Source organism: Narcine bancroftii, chromosome 4 (genome assembly GCF_036971445.1).
Source record: "Narcine bancroftii isolate sNarBan1 chromosome 4, sNarBan1.hap1, whole genome shotgun sequence".
Lineage (NCBI taxonomy): Eukaryota > Metazoa > Chordata > Chondrichthyes > Torpediniformes > Narcinidae > Narcine > Narcine bancroftii.
This window is the reverse complement of record NC_091472.1, coordinates 232,598,867-232,613,207: the sequence shown is the minus strand read 5'-3', so window position 1 is coordinate 232,613,207 and position 14,341 is coordinate 232,598,867.

Below are 14,341 nucleotides of genomic sequence, written 5' to 3'. Positions count from 1 at the left end.
CTATCTCTGGCTGTGCGTTTACATGTTTTTGCACAAAGGATGGGTGAACACTGTTTCACTGGGTTGTCTTTGTACAATCACATGATAATAAATTTGATCTTGGACTTGAATACCACAAGGCAATTACATATATACATAAACATATAATTTAAAATAAGTGGAGGAACGACTCTTTGCATTCTCTGGGCAAAACTATGGTTCCAAGAACTTTCTGCATCCATGATATCGTGTTCTTCTGGTGGCACTGGGAGTTTGCAAGATGATGTGGAGGACTTTGCTGAAGAGATGGGAGATGAGAGTGCAGAAACCTCAGTGTGAAGATCTCTCCTGTTGATCAGTTTTCACACGATTAATGTTTTTAAAAAGAAAGCACCAATTATTTGCTTCATAGTGGAGGCAGCATATTTATCTCACTCTGGACCCGTGTCAACTGAAATACGGTACATCTTTGCATCACCAGGCTTTATGTCCCAAATAACCACATACTCACCCATGAAATGGGTGGCACAGGTGGCTAGAGTTGGTGAAGAAGACATTTGGCATTTTTGACTTCATTAGTCAGGGTGGTGAATACAAGACGTCACTTTACAACTGTACAAGACATTGGTGAGACCACAAAGATATCTATGTGTAATGCATACTGTGTATGCATTAAACTATATATATCTATATATAGTTTAATACACAGAGAGTAAAGTTCATTAAGATCCAGACTGAAGTATTCTTAGTGAGACGCACAAGAGTAGTGGTTTGCCTTGCATCATTAGTCCTACACTGGAACTGTTTAAGTTCCAGACCTTATCCCCTCCCAGCATTTAGTTCCACTAAAGTAAATAGCTTTGACTATTGTCCCCCAGACAATGAAAGTCCAAGCCTGGAAGTAGGAGACCAGGAACAATCATTTAAATCACAAGCAGAAATAAAAATAAAGATGGGAGTACAAATATAATGAAAAGAGATAGAGATGACTGAAAATTAAAGCAAATTCTTATTTTAAATAATTTGCACAATAATTTCTTTAAGGTGGATTAAATATTCATGGTTAGTGGGATTGTTTGAAGGTAATTATAATTTATCAACCATTAAATGAACACTTATGGTTGAATGAAGCAGCCCTGTTGCAGTTGTCTGCAGTGGATAACCAATGAGCACGTTTCCCAGGTCATGGTCATTGACAAGGATTGAACGGAGCAGCAGAGCAATTCTGACAGCAACTATGCACTTAACAGATGTTGCTGTTACATTTACCCCATAGTAATGGATATTAGTATTGTTGCCAAATCCACGCCAAGGCCTTGGGGGATTTAAACATTCACTCGCCATTTCCAATGCCTACCTCCTCACTGAAAGGGGTGTGGAAGAGCAGAGGAGTTGGAGTTGGGGGTGGGGAGAGAGAGAGAGAGAGAGAGTGAGAGAGAGAGAGAGAGAGAGAGAGAGAGAGAGAGAGAGAGAGAGAGAGAGAGTGAGAGACAGACAGACTAACAGAGAAAGCAGAGTGAAAGTCTAACATGAAAAAGGACAGAAAGCGAATTCAGATATCAGAGTTGAGTGTAGGGAGAGGAGAAGTAGATATGGGAGTGAGAAAATGGACAGGGTACGGGAAGAATTTGGAAAGGGAGAAGAAGAAAAAAGTGCAGCGGAAGAAATGAGTAAATATATGCTTGAGTATAAAATTCAAACCAAATTGAATTTTAATAGCCTCCACCCACAACCTGAGGACAGTTAAAGCATACTAGACATCCCTGGTGTGGTAGTGTCTGCAGGTCCTTTGATGTTAGAACCATTAGGCCATAGAGCACTACAGCATAGAAACAGGACCTTTGGCCCTTCTAGTTTGTACCAAACTATTATTCTGCCAGTGCCATTGACTTGCATCTAAACCATACCCCTGGCTGAGGTGAGGAGAATTCTATCCAAGGTGAACCCACACAAGGCAGCGGGGCCAGAGAACATAACTGAAGGAGTGTGCAGACCAACTGACAGAGATCCCAATGGACATCCTCAACACCTTACTGCAGCAGTCAATCATCCTAGTGGGTTTCAAGACACCCACCTGTGGCACGATCAATGACCACTCGCAGACACAAAGCAAGTAAACAAAGGCTTTATTAACCAGAAAACTTTGCCATGCCTCTACATGCTGCTGGCTCATGTCCAAGACAGGTATGGAGGGAGGAGACACGGGCTATCAGCCTTTATTAGGGATCTTAAGGGCAAGAGCTGTAGGGACAGAAAGCAGGCCAGCCTGCCCAGTCCAGCAAGGTCATGCCTGCAATACCACATTCCACCACACCACCTTCATCCCGGAAGCAAGCCTCAATGACTACCGTCCAGTGGCACTGGCTTCCACCATTATGAAATGCTTTGAGTATCTGGTGATGGAACACAACAAATAATGCCTCCCAGAGACACTGGACCAATTTCTATTCACCTGCAAATGGAACCGTTCCACTGTTGATGCCATAGCCTTGTCCCTCCACTCCATCCTGACCCACCTGGAGTACAATGCCTCATACACCAGGCTTCAACTTGGTCTTTAATAAAAATCATACCCCAAAGCCTTCTGGAGAAACTGTCCACACTGGGACTCAACACTCCTCTCTGTAACTGGATTGTGGACTTCTTAACAGAAAGACCAAAGTCAGTGTGGATCAGTATGTCGAGCACCATCACACTGAGCACTAGTGGACCTCAGGGCTGTGTGATCAGCTGGCTCCTGTTCACACTACTAACCTATGTCTGCAACATCAGATCCTGCTCCAACAGAGTCATTATTTGCAGATGACACTACAGTAGTTGGCCTAATCAGCAACAATGGTCAAGAGGTGGAAAATCTTGAGAAAAGGTGCGAGAGTAACCACCTGAGTCTCAATGTGGATAAGACGAAGGAGATGATTGTGGATCAGGACAAACCACCCTTCACTAGACAATAATAGCTCGGTAGTTGAGAGAGTGGAGAGCACCAAGTTCCTCACAATCCATCAGGCTGGGAAACAGCTTCTTCCCATGAACAGTGAGGCCGCCGAATGGCTGCTGAACTGCTAAAACTACTCCCCATGACTCCACTTTTTATTAATAATATTTATTTTAATATATATATCTAGATTCTGTGTAAACTTATCTTTTGTCTGTACGTGTGTTATGTCTGTTTGTGTGTTCGCACAGTTTTGCTCTGTGGGCCAGAGAAAGCTGATGAACTCGAACTTGAATGGTTTCTACTCAATACAATCGGTCACCAGGATTGGCAAACTTGTCATTAGCATGCACAAGGTGAGCGTTAGAAGATAGTAAGTCATTATTTTTACATCCTGAAATAACAATAAAATTGAGAATCCATACTTTGTAAAAATGCAAGTTGCTGCTTACGTTCCAGTTACCATCGGGTTGAAGTTACATCCTCTCACCAGTGGTGGCACCATAGCAGCTCTGCTCTGCACTTCCTGCCTCTGGGGTCTCTATTGCATGAAAACCATGGTGCAATTTAGTTTTTTAACTATAAGCACAGTAGGAGGCCCTTCTGGCCCATGAAACCCATGCCACCCAATTAACCTAGCAACCACATATGTTTTTGGAGGGTGGGGTGGGAGAAAGTGGAGAACCGGGAGAAATCCCTCACAGATCACAGAGAGAATGTACAGTCTCCTTACAGACGCTTTTGGATGATGCTGGTTCTCAGTAGACTCAAGTTTTGTCAAACCTGAAAATCTGAAAAGACGGACAGAAAATATGACTTCAAAGAGGGGATTGAGTTACTTTGGCACATACTGATCCAATTATTTCCTGCTCCATAAAGATCCTTCAAAGAAAGGAAGACTTGTATTGTTTCTGGTGAGCTCAGGACATCCACTTTGCAGTTAATGAAGTGGTTTTGAAGTGCAGTCACTACTGCAACATAGGAACTGGCCAATATATGCACAGCAACATCCCAAAAATGGTAAAATCTGTGTTTTACTTGGCAAGCAATGAGAAGGTGGCAAAACTCAGCAGGTCAGCTTGCATCCATGGTCAGTAATTATCTTTTTTCTATCTTTGGGGTTGGGGTTAGTAGATGGGGGAGGGAATGGAAGGAAGGTTAGTGGGGTGGAGGAGAGGGAATGGGGGGGGTGGGTTTGGTATATACCATAAGTTTTCTTGTATATGAATTATCATACTTGAACATATTTGAATGTATTGTGGTTTAAAATTTTACATAAAGTATTCCAAAAAAAGTAATGGTCAGTAAATGTCTCAGATCAGGTCCCTTTATTGAGACTATGTTTTCCTTCTTAATTTTTTTGGGATTCAGATGTCAATAGCAAGGCTAGAATTAATTATCCATCGCAAATTGAGCAGGTGGCAGTAAGTCACTTGCTTCAACCGCTCTGCCCTGTGATAAAGAGAAATGGAGGATTTAGACCCTGCAATGCTGAGCAACACCCCTGCAGAATCCCAGTCAGAGGTAAAAGAAACAGATTTTATCAGATAGCAACCATATTAAATTCATCACAACAGCAAACAGTTTGGCCAAAGCAAATGGCATCCTCAGATCCAAAAATGAGTGGAAAAAAGATGTGAAAGCCTGAAGGAAGATGACAGGAAACAGGGTGAAGAAAATAAAGAAAACCAGGGGATCAAGAGCTGTGTCTGAAAATTTCCATTATGGTTCAGTAAGTCCCAAATGTTACACTAATAATAAAGATAACTGGACAATGAAGAAAATCAGAAAATAAACAGAGGTCAAAATGATGACTAAATTACAGAAAATCTTTGCAAGGGCAAGTGTAAAAGGCAAGGGTTTCTAAAGGTGAACTGCAGTGTTGCCTATTAAATTATCTCCTATTCTTGCACATTTGGCAGAAGGAACCCAATGCATGGAGCTTGGGGTGAAACATGAAAGTCTGCAGATGCTGTGATTGCAGTAAAAACACAGAAATGCTGGAGGAACTCGGCAGGTCTCGTAGCATCCACAGGAGGTAAAGATACAATATGATACCAATGTTGGAAGCCTGAGCCCTTCTTCAAGTTAAGGACTTAAACTCAAAATGTTGGTTTAATATCTTTACCTCCTATGGACATTGCAAGTTCCTTCAGCATTTCCGTGTTTTTATGTGCAACTTGGACCAATTTGAATGAAAGCTAAAAGGTACTCGATCTTGTCCAGTTTTCCAATATTACAACCTAGACTGACTAAGTGGATGGAAAATTCATTCCTTGCAAATTTGAAATAGGAAAAGAGAGTGGTGAAGACACCTCAGAACTGAAAACTTGGAAGTTTTAGGCACAGTCCTTCATCAACCCCAGCCCAAGAAATCTAGGAGTAGATTGAGTCCAACCACAGAATCAGCGAGGATGAACCTTTCTCACAAAAAAAGGTGGTGCAGATGCAAAGGTTGCGGTAACACGAGGGGCGAATCCGTGGACACTCAGTATCTTGGTAGGCACTCCCTTTTGCTTCTCTTTCTCTTAATGGCAGGGATGCTGCCTCTTTGTGTGCCTTTACAACAAGCAAATAATGACATATTTTATGTATTTAGGCACATGACAACAAAGGAATCTTGAATCTATTTCTTTCAAGTGAGGATTGCAAAGTAGAGCAGCAGAGGCCTTTTGCAATCACACAATGAAAGAACGAACCATTTCATCCCATTCCTTTATATTTCCCTTAAAATTTACCCATCAAACATTTATTTCATTTCTTTAAGAATGTTTCTGTCGAATCCTATTCCTCTGCATTTTTGTCATCAATCTTCATCCTTTTCAAAGGTTCCTTTTATTGTCAAGCAATGTTACATTAAAAATATAATATATGTCATATGCTTAAATTTTTTTCTGCCAGAAGCCAAACAATGAGTCGCCACGAATATTGCCTGGTGTCCCTAACAATAGGAGAAAGAGAAATCTTTCAGAGACAATGAGTGTCTGTGGATTCGTCTCCAGCACTCCCAGAGCCTCTGCAGCCGCACGGACCCCATTTTAAGCCATTAGTAATTGGAGCTCCAGATCTAAACCTCCGATATGATCAGGAAGCTTTCAGCACCTGAGGCCATTCGGGAACCTTTCTTCCCCTCAGCACCCTCTCGACTCCCGGCTCCGAAACATGAGTCCCATGAGCCAGTCTCTAGCAGCCATGGTATGTATGAGGCCCAGACAGGAAGTCGCCAGCAGTCCACAGCCTGTGTGAGTCCTTCAATTTCAAGTCGTCAGCAGCCCGCAGCCTTTGTGGGTCCTTCTGCCACTGATCCCCTCGATGGTCTGCTGCTGTGGTCACCTTCCCTGTAGGGTCATCTCCTTTGCTTCTTCTTCCCAATGGAGGGGGGAGGGGAGGTGTTCTCTCCCCATTTCTGGTGCTTGCTGGTCCGCAATTCCTCCAGAGTCTACAACCCCTCATGGTCTCATGGCACACCCTCGACCACAGGTACGCCATCTTGAGGGCAGACCCTGTGGTTGCAGGATTTAAAAAAAGGCTCTGGTGTCTCCTTGAACAGTTGTTTAAAGCCTGTATGGAGCCATTGGCATTTGGGTGGGGCAGAAGGATCCCGCAGGGCAATGCTGTGTCTTCGCTCCCTGCTCTCCCAGGTCTGCACCAGTGGCAGTACTTACTACTGAATATTCTGCCAAAGGAAAGAGTTTCTCCTTATTTACCCCATACCTCTACATTTATTAGCGTGGTATTTATTAACACCATTATTGACCTTTTCCAATGGAAAATATCCTTTCTGAAGCAGTTGTTCAATTTTCTATTACATTCGTGATGTTGTCCTGACAACCACAAAGTTCATATTCAAGCATAAGCTTGTTCATCAATATATGGAACGGCAGGATGTCCAGCTTTTAGTCATGGAATCAGAGTGCACCTAAACAAGCCCTTCAGCCCATCAACTCTGTGCTTACCATCAAGCATTACCATCATGAACATTACACTGATCCCATTTTAATCACCAGCTGGAGTGATTAAAATGGGATCAGCGTAATGTTCATGATGGTATGAAATGCTGGAGAAACTCAGAAAGTCATGCAGACATTTTTAGGTAGCAAAGTTAAAGATACAGAACCAATGAATCAGGAACTTGGAGACACCTGAATATAATAGTGGGGTGGCAGGGGCATTGAAAAGAGCATGGGTTCACAAACAATAAGTCATAGGTGGATATAGGTGGGGGGGGGGGGAATGAGGAAAAAGCTAAGTGATGAGGGAAGGGATAGCTTTCAGAGTGGGGAGGGAAGTGGGTGGAGAGCTGGAGGAAAGGACATAGAGGGATGGGGAAGGGAGGGAGTCAGGGGAGTTGCTTAATGGAAACCAGAGAAGTTGATGTTAATGCTTCCTGTTGGAGAGAATATTAGATGTTTCTCCTCCAATTTGCGGATGGCCTTGGTTAGGCATGCATGAAGCTATGGAGAGACACATTGGTATGGGAGAGGGGCATGGAACTGAAATGGTTGGTCACTGGGAGATCCCTGCTGCAGACAGAGAGAAGGTGCTCAATGGAAATATCTCCCAGTCTGCGACCAGTCTCTCTGATGTAGAGAAGGCTGCAATGGGAGAACCGGATGCAATAGATGACTCCCACTGAAATAGAAGGTAGAATTGGTTGATGGCAAGAAGAGCAAGGCTACTTGAAGCAAGCTCAGCAGGACCCAGCAACATGTGACAAGGTCAATATAAAGAACAGAATCTTCTGGAAATACTCAGCAGTTCAGGCTGCATCTGTGTGAGTAGAAACAGTCAACCTGAAAGGTTGGAGATAGGCTCAGGTTGGATCGGATACATCAACAGATGGGACATAGTGGGCTGCACTGGCCTAATTCACCACTTTACCCAGGCCTGAATAATTTGCTGCAGGCATCCTCTGTTCTTGATCATAGCCATGGATGTGCAAAACTTTGTTTCCACCTCTATAAATGCCTCTGAGTCAGTTCTGTTAGGGGACACACTATTAATAGTTGGGCTCCTGTTGATTCTGATTGGGTTTGGGTTGGTTTGAATGTTCATGTGGAGAAGGTCTAAGGCTCAGCCACTCTTTCAGTAGAGCACCCGACAACAACAAAAATCTAAAGACTTCCAGCAGGTTTTATTTCACATTTAATTAGCCAAGAGGATATGAAAAACAGCCATGGTAACATGTTCACTACTGCTCTGGAGCTCAAGACTTGGGTCTCAGGGAACTGGAAAAATTCTATGGATCAGAAAATGAGAAATTCCATGGGTCTCAAAAAAGTGGGGAAATTCCATGGGTCAGAAAATGGGAAACCCCTATAGGTCTCATAAAAACTGGGAGAACCCAGAAAAATGGGGAAATCCATGGGTCTGAGAAAACTGAAAATTCCATGGGTCGCAGAAAACTGAGAAATGTCAAAATAGCCATTGCTGGAAAAGCATGAGTTTAGAAAACCTGTTGTCCTGTTTAACTCCATTAACTCAGTGAAGCTGGCCTCTCAGCCCAGCTGTCACTCAGGGCCCTGGGTCTCTCCTCTCTCATCGTTAGAGTGATTGGTGAGTTGATTTCAACTGTCACCCAACTTAAAGAAATTCTGTCTTCATTGAGCAAACTATAAACCCAAGTGATTTGTTTCAGGATGCAGAAGTGTGGTGGTAATGTTACACCCGAAACTGACAACAATTGTACTGTTCAATAAGGTTTACTTCACCCTGTCAACATTTTTAAACAGATTGGTTGGCTAAATGGTGATTGATGAAGACAACACTGAAAATAACCACACTATGTAGGTTTTAGAGTATTTATTGTCCCATTAAATAAGGTGAGAGGATTATTGCACTAAATAGGGTAATAAAGATTACTTCTCCTTTTATTGCCTTTCACTAAACTTTCTTCATTAAAAACATGGTTACCAATTTGCACTGCTTCCTAAATGCTTTCACACTGAATCAGTCACGGAACTGCTGACCATTTGAACACTTGTCACCAAGAAGGAGCCTCAGGATTTTTTTTTTAACTTCCAATTGCTTTTCCAGCTTGGCCAATCCACTGCTCTTTTGCCAACTAATTAGGCTCTGTGTCAACTTCTATACTTTCAAGTTTCCTTCTAACTTTGGAAGAAATTACTCATTAGTTTTGGCTTTAACTTCAGTAAAAAACTCTGAGAAAAATTTCAACGCTCTCCCTGGGAGCATTTTGGAAACTATGTGTTGGAATATTGTGGTGATTCAAGCTAAAATTTGAATAAACCCACTTTGCTCATTAAGGAAGGTCCCCATGGAATATTTATAAGTGGAATAGATGTAGCAAACAATTTTGATCTTATCCATTACTTTAAAGAAGAATACTGCCAATTTTCTCTTTTTTGGCATCGATTCCTGCTGATCTCTTCTTATAAACATGCCCTTTACATCACAGGCAGGAAAGATAATCTAGGGTTTCATTGCATCCATGCCATCGTCAGTGGACATCAACCATTTGGCATCTATGGGTTCAACACCTCCTGCAGGAGGAAAAAGACTCCTCCCTTCCACCCTACTCAAGTCATCAATACCATTCCCTGCTTAAATGCTCTAACTTACATTACAAGAAATGCTGGTCCAATTATCACAGGCTTATCCTCCAGAAAATAACATATTAAACCGAGAGGAATACCATTCATTCACAAATTCTGCCCCAATGAAGCAACCTGTGCTGGCAATTTCTTTGAAGAACATTCCGAGCATGAATGGTTTTGCTCCAGTTGATTTAGGCTGATGTTGTGGCGAGTGACTGAATGAATGCACCTTGCTGTGTTCTGTGTTGGAGTTTAAGTATAACATTTAACTTGAAGGTTGCAGAATAAGATCTCTGGAGGACCAAAGGAAGTCAGGGATGGGGGGGGGGGGGGTTGGTACAGAGTGGAAAATGGGCAGAGGAAATATCTAAATGGAAAAATCAAAGAATATTGGTGCACGGTAGGCGTAGTGGTTAGAACAACGCCTTTACAATACCAGTGATTGGGACCGGACCTGGGTTTGAATCCCTCGCTGTCTGTAAGGAGTTTATACATTCTCCCAGTGTCTGCGTGGGTTTTCTCTGTGGGTTCCAGTTTCCTCCCACCCTTGAAAAATGTACCAAGGTGTAGGTTAATGGGGTGTAATTTAGGTGGCACGGACTCATAAGGCTGAATTGGCCTGTTACAGCGCTGTATCTCTAATAATGAATCACATACCATTAGTATCTATAACAAGTGTTTGGGCTATCCAATGCGCCCAACTCTCCTCATCTTTCTCCACATGCTGGTAAATTTCTTTCTTCTTTATCCCTTTTGGAGGTTAGTACTGATTTTGCTTCCATTCTCCTGGTAGACAGTACAGTCCAAATCAGAACAGCTCACTGTGTTTTGCCTTCAGATTCTCTTTGCTTCTTTTGCCAGTCATCTAAAATCAATGAGTGCCAAATAAGGGCCGCATGATAGCACTATTGTGGGGTTCATTTATGAGCCTGATGGTGGCAGGGAAGAAAATTGTCTTTAAGCCTTTTGGTGCATGTTTCCACAATCTTAATCCTTCTCCTTGAGGGGGTGAAGGGAGAAGAGACCATATCTAGGGTGTGATGGGTTCTTCAGTGTGTTGGTTGCCTTTCCTAGGCAGCAGGAGATGAAGACCACCTTGAAAAAGTTGCCCCTCAAGACCCTCTAAAATCAATTCCCTCTCACATTAAACTCATGCACTTTAGTCCAAGAATCGTCTGCCCTGATGAAAAAGGTGAGCATTCACTTTATCTATCCCCCTCACAATGTTATATACACATTTCATCACTGTGTTAAATTTCACTGGCCTTGTATCTATCCATTCTCTAAGTTACACTAGATGCACTCAAAGTCTGTTTTACTGTCTTTTTCATTGTTCACAACACAAAGTTTTGTATCAACTGCAGATATTGGAATACTATGTCCAGATTGTTAATGTAGATCAAAACCAGTTGTACCAGGGCACCATCATACAGCTCCTTTCAGACTGGGTTACAACCAGGCACCACTGCTCTTTCCTTTCTTCCTTTCATCGAACTTCTTGTCCATTCTACCACATGGAAGGAATCAAGAACCATAGCTTGAAGATGAGGAAGGAGACATTTAATAGGAATCTGAGGGGAAACTTTTTTATGCGTAGTGTGGAACATAGGTAGTTGAGGCAGGTTCCATTGAAGTGTTTAAAAAATATTTGGGCAGATACATGCATAAGGTAGAGTTAGAAGAATATGAACCAAACACAGGCAGGCAGGTGGGACTTGTGTGGATGGAATATTTTGGTCAGTGTGACAAGATAGGCCATTTGGCTCCATAACTAATCCCACAGATTTAACTTCCATTGTCCATTAAGTTTCTTTTCTAAATTTTAAAGGATGTTATCAGAAGCAGTGTCACCGTATATGAAACCTTACAAGACCAAACAAATGGTCATAAACTGGTTTGTGCTCTCCATCACAATGTGAAACATGCATCCCACAGGCCAATCTACAAGCAGCAAAGTTTCTACAGCAATGACTGTCCCACTAACATAGATGTCATTACCTGGCAATGATGTAGTGTGGTTATGACGGTAGCCACTACATAATAGCAAATGCAGGCAGGGTGTAGGACTGTCAGAACACAAAACTGTAGACTTCCTCACAATGAATTCAAGTAAAGAAATTCCAGGTTCAAATTCATGTCTTTAGCTTAGTTTCAGATTTGTACAACATAGAGACAGGGCCTTTGTCCCACCACATCCCATTTGACTTCATAAGGCCCACACCCTTCAATGGATGTGGACCCCAATGTCCCTCTGTTTATCAACATTCCTCAGTGCCTTACAGTGTACTGTGTATGTCTCACCTCTATTTGACTTGCACATCAGTGGGGACCACACTGAGTTCCTCTAGCAGATTGTGTTTAGCTTCAGATTATGGCATCTGCTGTCTCCTGTGTGTCTCCTTGCACTTCTTGGGATTAAATTCAATTTGTCAGATCAGATCAGATCAGGTGCTCTTTATTGTCATGTAATAAAACAGAAATGTAATATTACATGAAATTTCCTTTAGTCTGCCATAAGCGTTAGCATTACCCGGACCCCCAGACCCCCAGAGTCACCTCAATAAATAAATCTTTAAAACATTTAATGCCCATTCTTTAAATCTACATCAATCATGGAAGGTTTAAAGAAATAATTAGAAAAAATAGGAGAAAATCCCAATAAATCAAAATGTTTTTTAAACAGTATCCAGATCCTCAAAGTATGTTTAACCACTGGTTTGTCAGTTACTTTATTTAAAGATATGGGAAGTGAGAATCCGAGAAGAGAAATATTCGAAAATTTTGTAACATAATTAGATTCCAAAGAGATCCATGCTGGACAGTCTTCAGTTCAGTTCAAACCATCAAGCCCAGATCCAAACCTCTGATACGACGAGGAAGTCTTCAGCACACAGAGCCTCCGCTTTACCCTCAGCATCCTCTCACATCCCAGTTCTGATGCCTGGTTCTCATAAGCCCATAGACTGGTGTGACTTCAAGTCACCAGCAGCCCACAGCCTGTGTGGGTTCCTCGCCCTCAAGTCACCACCAGCTCGCCGCCTATATGTGTCCTTCAGCCTCAGATCCACTCGTTGGTCCGCCACCGTGGTCATTGTCCTTATGGTAATTTCTTCTCCTTCTCAACCAGGGTGTTCATTTCTTCTCCCCCAGAGTCTGCAATCCCCTGAGACTGCTGCTGACCACAGAAGCTGCCATCTTGGGCCCAGACCCTGCGATCACAGGATTTCAAATAAAACACTTTTGGTTCTTTTAACAGGTTATTTAAAGCCTGTATGGAGCTGATGGCAGTCAGACTGGGCAGCTGGACCCCATAGGGGAGCACTGTGTCTCCAGTCCCCACTTTCCATGGGTCCGCACCAGCGGCAGTGCTGTTTTTACAGTAGCTCCAGCAGTGCCGTCAATGCTCCTCCCAGCTTCCCCATCTGATCTATATCCTGCTGTGGACTTAGACAACCTTCTTTGCTATCCACAATGCCACTAACTTTCATGTAATGGAATGCAACCCATATATTCGCACATGTGACTGCTTGATCTTCACAACCTACCTCTTAGACTCTACCATGAAATGCTCACGTATAATTCTGTTATACATAAACCATCAAAACCCTGCAATCAAACTCGAGAGACTCAGTCACTCCCAGTCTATCTCACAGTTCTAGCAATTGTGCTGTTATCTTTGCTTGAATATGACTGTTTAAAATTCACCATTCTTTTAAAACAAAAATTGTATGTTAGTTACAACTGCTGTAGATTGATTCCATCTTGGAGATTCTTGAACCAAAGTACATCTGGTCTGTTTTTTTCAGCATCCCGCATGTGCTCGGAAGTAGTTTGTTATTTTAAATCACCCTCCGTAGCTCATTGTCACCGAGCAGCTAGTCACAGGTTTGATGTTGTCTTCTGCTCAGTGTTCAGTCGGGACCAGGCCACCCAGAGAGAAACTGGAAATCTGAAAATTAAACCAAACATTGACAGCATCTGCAGAGAAGAAAACATTTAACTTTTTGAGTCTATGACCTTTTACCATTCTCTGGAGACCCACAGGAGACTGCAGATGTTGGAATCTGTTCTCTCCCCTCTGCTCTCTCAGAATTGCCGGAGGCTTGCAACCCGAAATGTTGACCAATTTTTTTCTCCCACTGATGCTGCTCAACCTGTTGAGTTCCTCCAACAAATTGTGTTCTGTTTTGTCATTCTCCTTCTAGCAATTTCAGACATAATTTCTCCCATCTTCACTTTGTTCTAACCTACTCATTATTCACCATTGTCTTTGCTGTTGCCTTTCAACTGGATCCATAGATCCATTTCTTTTTGTTATTTTTGTCTCTGATAGAAAATAACAAAAAAAGGGATCTATGGATCCAGTTGGAAGGCAACAGCAAAGACATTGCTTTATGTCCCTCTGAATCTTCCCCCTCTCTTTAGCTTCCAACTTTTCCCAGTTTTGAAGGGCTATCAAATTGAAACATTAATTCTGTTTCCCCCTCTGTTGCCCCGACCTGCCTAGTACGTCCAGCGTTTATGTTTTATTTCAAGAGCAAGTAATAGTGGAACCCAATAAATAACTCCTCCTGCTGGAATGGGGAATATTCTGAGAATTAGAGCAAATGAGGAGTGATGGCTACTTCCAAATATCTCAGAGGAAATCTCCAAATGGCCATTGCTTTTACATCTTATTGTAATTTAACCCAGACAAAATTCACCAGGTCCTTCTATGGCAGACCATTAGAGTGCTTATTTGTCAATGGCTACCTCAGTGGCTTAATAAGGACATGAGAAATAAGAGCAATGTTACAACCCCTTAAACCCGCCCAACTATTCAGTAAGATCACAGGACATCTTACCAAGGCCTCAGTTTCCAGACAAATCC